The sequence below is a fragment of the Myotis brandtii genome, unplaced genomic scaffold, assembly GCF_000412655.1.
Source record: "Myotis brandtii unplaced genomic scaffold, ASM41265v1 scaffold249, whole genome shotgun sequence".
Classification (NCBI taxonomy): domain Eukaryota; kingdom Metazoa; phylum Chordata; class Mammalia; order Chiroptera; family Vespertilionidae; genus Myotis; species Myotis brandtii.
The window spans coordinates 241,554-249,432 of record NW_005359430.1 but is presented as its reverse complement, the minus strand read 5'-3'; positions in this window follow the sequence as shown (position 1 = coordinate 249,432).

The window sequence follows — 7,879 nt, the reverse complement described above, 5'->3', positions numbered from 1 at the left end:
ACACTCATGCCCTCAACACCTTGGTGTCTGTGTCCATTGGTTAGGCTTATGCATGCATACAAGTCTTTTGGTTGATCTCTCCCCTTCACCCCACCCTTCCCCACCTTCCTTCTGAGGTTTGACGATCTGATCGATGAATGAAGTTAAATTTAGGAGATCAGAGTTTTAAATTTGTTTACATTTTTTTACTAATGTTAAATTGAATATACATTTACTAACTTGGGGATATAGACCACTTCTTTAGAATGGTTGACAGGACATGCAAGAGTATATGAAGACCATTATCCTAGAAGTGAAAAGCCATTATTTTCACTGGTCCCATGCCTTCTCTGTCTTATATGTCCTTATATGTTTTAGCATAGAATGAATAATTTTGTGGGAGGGTAAATCTATTTCTAAAGATGTTTTTTGCTTACACTGTAGGACAGTAAATATTTTTTTTTCTTAAAATAAGAAGGTCCATGTTCTGCATGACATAAATTTCACACTCATACTAAAAACAAGCCTTAGTTTTGAAGGATTGGAAGTTCTATTTGGCCATTGAAATTTATAAGGGGCAACCCCTTTAAATTTATATAGTTTTCCCTATGTAGAGCAGAGTGAATATCTGATTAAAAGCTTTTCAAATAACCCTGCTTTTGAGGATATATGTCTCCAAGCTGGGGTCAATAGCCTTACTGGCATGAAAAACACAAATTCAGAGCTTTTTGAACTCTACCATACTCTATTTTCTCTGATAGTTAAAGCCTTTCTACTCCCACTAATGATCTATTCACTTGGATTCTTATTGCAAATCAATAAATGTCAGGATATTTATGCTCTGCATATTAATATACTAAAAGCATTGTATGTTAATCTAACATTAGGGCTTTATCTATATTTCCTATGGTTAAAGAAAATTCTTTTTCTTGCATTGCCAATTTATTTTCTCATCAAAATTCTCAAAACTCAATAAATCCCATGATAAAACAAAGAAACAACATTGTGGAACCATGATTTATACAATCCCCTTGAACAAACCCAGAGATTTTAGCTGACAGTGGTTATTAAAATATGAGCTACATTTCATTGCAATTGGTATTGATAAATTCAAACTGCCCACAGAAAGTGAAAACTAGAAAACAATACATACCATGGGATGATATTGCATTTAGATTAATTACTTATATTATTTATAATGTTGTAATAGATGATAGTACACAATGGTTTGAAGGAACTCTTAACCATCATCTCCCATAGGAAAAAATAACCTTAAGTTTCAATAGCTATTATTTGGTAATGTTAATAGCATTGAGTAATATGCTGAATTATAGGGTTTTTAAAAAATTGTCAATATTGGGTAGAGCAAGCATTTATTAACTTTAATATGTTGATTTCCTATTTGTTACAGTCATGAAAAACTTGGACATTAAATACCTTTGTTACTTCACATGTTTCATTTTTCTATTGTTAATTATTTTGCATATGTGGTATATTCTTGTGACCATACTAGTATATGGACAGAAAAGCTACCTAGTTAAGTTGAAGAAAGAAAGACTCTGGGAAGGCTTTCAAAACAATACTTTTAAGAAAGATAAAAAATAAAATAAATCAAGATGAACTACATGCAGTTGATAATAGGTACCCTAAACTTCCTTATTACCTTTTTACATTTTATTTACTTTTTTAAATAAGTAGGGAGAGTGAGGGAAGTTAACATAAAAGTATTTTTCAGTTAGTCTCATAAAATAAGTTACTGGGGTTGGGAAGAATAAAATAGTCTTACCATTCTCATATTTATTAGATCTCAAAAGATTAAAAAAATATAAATTTAAACCATTCATTAATTTAAATCCATAAGCTTAATGCTAATAATATGACTCAGGACGAAGAAAGATGAATAGTAAGTCTTTTAAGTGTGAAAGAAACACAAGTGTCCTTTTTTGTTCACGCATGCCCACATGCCTATGGGCATGTGTACACAAATACACATGCACCATGTAAGAAACTTTTTTTCATCTACATTATAACTCCTTATAATGCTTTGTCTCAAATATCCTGCCAGATTTCTTTCCACACTTTGTATCAGTGTTCTAGTACCAAGTGCTGAGTCTTAATTGAAATATTGGGATTGTAGCAAGGTGAAAAATCAGGGCACCCAGAAGGAAACATTCTCCCCACAAGGAATAATTTAAAAATTAAATTGAAAATTAAAAAATTTCAAATCTTAATTTTATTTCAATAGCATAACACTCAATGCAGTTATTATCTTTATTTTCAGATATTATCCTAAAAATGACATTAATAACAAACCTTCCAAATGTGGCCTAAAATATGGATCAACTTTAAAACTAAATGACTCCCAAACTACTAACTTGATTATGGGAAATAAAAATAGTATTTTTTGTCTTATCATAATATATGTTCATATTCACTAGACCATAGCAGAGTGGTGAAAAGTGGAATCAGCCTGTACAGATTCAAAGCTATTCGGTTTCATTGGTCAGTTTACGTAACTTTTTGTGCCCCAGTTTCCTAATCCACAAAACGGATGTAATATTTCATGTAAAACACTTAAACTATGTCAAGTATAATATGTTCAATTAATATTACCAAATATTTTCATTCTATGAACTAATTTTCCTAATATTTCAGCAATTTCACATTAAATAACTTTCTTATTGTTAAACTATCCTTTTTATTGTTTTTGGTCAGTGAAGAATGGAAAAGTGTTGATATTTAGCAAATGCTTATTCATCATATTAATAAGGACAGTAGAGAGATAATAAATAGGAAGAGATGGGACGGCCATCTCTTCTACAAATCCTGAATTATGGCATCATATTTTATGCTATATCTTTAAATTTCCTAAATTGCAGAGTGGGAACATTTGAAGCTTCGTATTACAGTGGGTCTCTAGATGTGTAGCATCAGGGCAAGATGGGGAATAAAATGTAGGGTGAGGCTCAGTTTTGCTGATATTATTCACTCCTTGATCACAGAGCACAAATTGCAGTTCAGAAGGGAAGTTGTTTTAGGCTTTGTTGTCAGGACAAAGAATCTGAGGCATGCAAGTCTCAGTTTAACATAACATAGAAAATTACTCACTGAGAATAACAGGGTATTAGAAGTAAGGCCTATGCCAGCAGAGTGAAGTGGAAAATAAAGACTTATTAAGATAACTTAATGAAAAAATGAAGGAGGGCAGGAGTCAGGAAGGCAGGAAGGAAGGAAGAAGGGAGGGAGGGTGGAAAGGAGGAAAGAAAGGAAAAAGAAAAAAATGTAGAAGGAAGGAAGGAAGGAAGGAAGGAAGGAAGGAAGGAAGGAAGGAAGGAAGGAAGGAAGGAAGGAAGGAAGGAAGGAAGGAAGGAAGGAAGGAAGGAAGGAAGGAAGGAAGGAAGGAAGGAAGGAAGGAAGGAAGGAAGGAAGGAAGGAAGGAAGGAAGGAAGGAAGGAAGGAAGGAAGGAAGGAAGGAAGGAAGGAAGGAAGGAAGGAAGGAAGGAAGGAAGGAAGGAAGGAAGGAAGGAAGGAAGGAAGGAAGGAAGGAAGGAAGGAAGGAAGGAAGGAAGGAAGGAAGGAAGGAAGGAAGGAAGGAAGGAAGGAAGGAAGGAAGGAAGGAAGGAAGGAAGGAAGGAAGGAAGGAAGGAAGGAAGGAAGGAAGGAAGGAAGGAAGGAAGGAAGGAAGGAAGGAAGGAAGGAAGGAAGGAAGGAAGGAAGGAAGGAAGGAAGGAAGGAAGGAAGGAAGGAAGGAAGGAAGGAAGGAAGGAAGGAAGGAAGGAAGGAAGGAAGGAAGGAAGGAAGGAAGGAAGGAAGGAAGGAAGGAAGGAAGGAAGGAAGGAAGGAAGGAAGGAAGGAAGGAAGGAAGGAAGGAAGGAAGGAAGGAAGGAAGGAAGGAAGGAAGGAAGGAAGGAAGGAAGGAAGGAAGGAAGGAAGGAAGGAAGGAAGGAAGGAAGGAAGGAAGGAAGGAAGGAAGGAAGGAAGGAAGGAAGGAAGGAAGGAAGGAAGGAAGGAAGGAAGGAAGGAAGGAAGGAAGGAAGGAAGGAAGGAAGGAAGGAAGGAAGGAAGGAAGGAAGGAAGGAAGGAAGGAAGGAAGGAAGGAAGGAAGGAAGGAAGGAAGGAAGGAAGGAAGGAAGGAAGGAAGGAAGGAAGGAAGGAAGGAAGGAAGGAAGGAAGGAAGGAAGGAAGGAACGAAGGAACGAAGGAAAGGGAAAATAAAAATATTCTCTCCTCTTCTAGGTTCTGACCTTGATCATGGCCCAAACTCCACACCACAACTTAGGTAAATTATTGATAGAGTTCTGTGGAAGTGCTTTTTAGCATGACTTATTCACATAATTGACTCAATTCTCAATTTACTACTTCACTTTGGGGGTGGGGACTTGGGCAAAGAGGATTTTTGGCAACCATCCATTCTGCTACTGACCTCTTTCTAATCAGGTTAACCACAGATGGAAAGACTTGATTTAAACTATATTTTTATTTGGTCCTTGGTGAAAATTGCAAAAACAGGCTTACAGTCCTACCTTCAGATTCGGTACAAATGAATACTTCATATGATTAAATCAAAACTCTGCTTTTCTAATAGGAAATGAAATGAGCATCTGTAATGATCATATCAGTAAATAGGTTGCATGAATTTTAGTTTGTCTTATTATTGCCATTCAATCAAATGAAGCATAGCCTATATACATGCATTCTTAAAGTAAGAAATGTATACTTTTGAAAAATAAAAGCTTATATGTTGACAAATGATTTTCATAGATATTATGATACTGCTTTATTTCTGTATTATCTATAGGTGGCAGGGTTAAATCTTTTAAATATTAATAAGTATGCTTTTAATTCAATAGATGTTTGTTATGCAAAAAATTCTAAATGGGATGCATATTTGGGGGAACTTTAAACTATTCCCAGGGGGATACCTATTTATGCACAAATTAAACTGGCAATCAGCAGTGATACAAAAATATATGAGAATTAGTATACTATTTTGGGGTGAGATGTAGAAGAAAAAAATTTAGAATTACTGATTTGAACTTAAAATATAATTGGCTTTATAAGAATGTGAAAGATCAAACTAATATTTTTAAAGTGCATGAATTATTGATGGCATAAAGCCCTTTCAGCATTACCGTGAAATTTATTAATACATAGGTTTTGTTTTGTCTTTTATGACTTTTCCCAAAAGAGAAATAGAGCCAAGTAAACTACTAGAAGGCAGGAATTCAGCTATAAACCCTGATGAAGATTTCCATCAAAGGGAAGTCACACATAGACTACAGCATTGAGAAAGAAAATAACATTGTGGCCTAGGCTGTCCCTGCCCCTCCATGGAATGTGGAACTTTAAATGAAGGGTGCAAATAAGTCTGTGAAAACATGCTCTTTGTAAATGGTCAAAATCTCTAGAGGGCAGTGTATTAAATTGCAGATATTATCTAGCTAAATCCCTAATCATAAAAGCATGAAATTAGTAATTGACTAAATTTGCCTCATTTATTAGTAACTCAGATCTCTGCTTCAATTAATATTACCCAATGGAATTTCAAGTAGTGGTGACATAGCGTATCATGACAGAGATTAGCGCCTGCTTCTATTACTGTACTTCAAACACATCCTCCAATTAGGTTAGCTCTAAAATAACGTGCATGCTTTTGGCACTTGTATTGCCAAGACGTGACATCAGTTTTTTATAACATCGTGTTCATTTTAGGCACTGTATGATTTACTTTGCCTTAATTTAACATGGCCTTTTCAATTGCTTGTTTCATCTTGGGATTTTCTTACTATTTTATCTCTTGGTTTCAATAATATATATCAATTAAAGATATAGGTTATTTCCTACATATGTGTAATATAAAAATTTCTAGTAACATACTGAATTCCATACTATTATACAAATAGCATAACCAACTGCACATATATATTCTTAATATTATATTTTCTAGTGGTGTTGATTAATATTTTCATACACATCCATGTCATTTTACAGTGTTATTTAGATAGAGTTTCCCTTTAAAAAATTGCTGATATTTTCATGTTTTAATAATAAATATTATTTATTCTATATCTCTGAGAATTAAGACGTTTAATTTATAGAACATTAATATTTTCATGGGTATTATGGCAATGAGTTTCAGGAAATTAACACACTGTTTTCTGCTATTAAAAAATTAAAAATATATTTTTGGTAGAAATCATGGTTTATAGAACCCAAATAAAGCAATGTAACAGAACTTCACCTTGAATTTGACCTGCATCTTGAAAGCAGTAGCAAATCTTTAAAGTAGTGGCAACTCCTCAGAAGTTTAATCTATAGGAAACAGTCCTAAAGATACTCTACATTTTGTAGTTTGGATTTTTATAAATTTCATCATTAGCCAATCCACACTATATAGCAAACTGTGTAAATAGGTGTATTGGCTTTAAATTGCAGGGAACCATTAGATTAATGAAGATACAATATGGCTTTGCCTTTGTGGTGTTATAAGAAAGAAAACAATGCCAATATATACACAACACATAAAATAGCACAATTTCAAACTGTTTAAATGCCTATCACAAAGTCACTGATATTTTTTTCAGAGTGGTAATAAAAGAGCATCTTCAAAAAATGAAAAGATTAAAACTCCCTGCCCAAAAATTGTATTAAAAGAAGGGAAGTAATTGTTACAAATGTCCTTATTATAAGATATTTCAACAGAATTAATGGCCACATGGAGTTAATGGCCCTAGGACCACAGGCTCTTCCAGTTGATCATTAATCCTCAGGAAATACTGGCATTGTATGTAACTGTTAAAACTATATATATAGCCCTCTGTTCCTTTATGGTTCCTTTACGGTTGCTTGAGTTATATCCCACCTGCTGAGTTAAAGTTGAGTGGAAAAATTTCTGAAGGACATTAGCTATTATTAGCAATAATTATCAAATTGATTATGTCTCCTTAGAGAGAAATGAACTGCTATAATTTCTAAGCAAATATAGATTATCTTCTTTTTACAATTTTGCAAAACAACTTTTTCTTAAAACATAAAGTCATTCAATATAATACATATCAATTTTAGATTACTTATAATGTTTAATAAAATTCAGATGAATTACAAATATTAGTTAAAAGTCTAACATTGAAAATGTTGAGCCCAGTAATTCAGTGTACTAGGTCCTATGAAAGAGACTGAACTTGAACAAAAGATAAATAAAACCAGGGCAGGAGAAAGGTATGTTTCAACATAACCCACGGCGCCAGTCAGGCCTGATTCCCGCAGCGGCCTGCGCTGCATGAGTCAGGCGCAGGTCCGGCCTGACTCCCATGGCAGTCCCAGCGCTTCGCGAGTCAGGCTCAGGTCCCCGCCGCCTGTGGCCTGGGCCTGGCCTGACTCCCACGGCGGCCCGCGGGGTGCCTCCTCACACGGCAGGAGGTGGGGTGCCCCCTTGTGATATTTTAATCATGTGCTGGGCCTCTAGTTGATTAATAATTATAGTATTATTTAACTTGCATCAATTCTACATTAATAATTTTAATGCATTATTTTAGTTTGGAAATAAATTATAAATTTAGTTTTTATTACAGTAAACTGTTTTCAACATAACATATTTTTGTGTGAAATTGAAAAATTAAAAATGAAAGAATATATGTAATTTTTTAAAAATATTTTTATTGATTTCAGAGAGGAAGGGAGACGGAGAGCTTGAAAGATCACTATTGAGAGAGAATCCTTGATTGGCTACCTCCTGCATGCCCCCTAGTGGGGATTGAGTCTGCCACCCAGGCATGTGCCCTGAATGAATCGAACCCAGGACTCTTCAGTCTGAAGGCTGATGCTCTATCCACCAAGCCAAAGCAGCTTGGGCATATATGTAATTTTGTTAAATAAATTTTGTATTAAATTATAGTTCCGT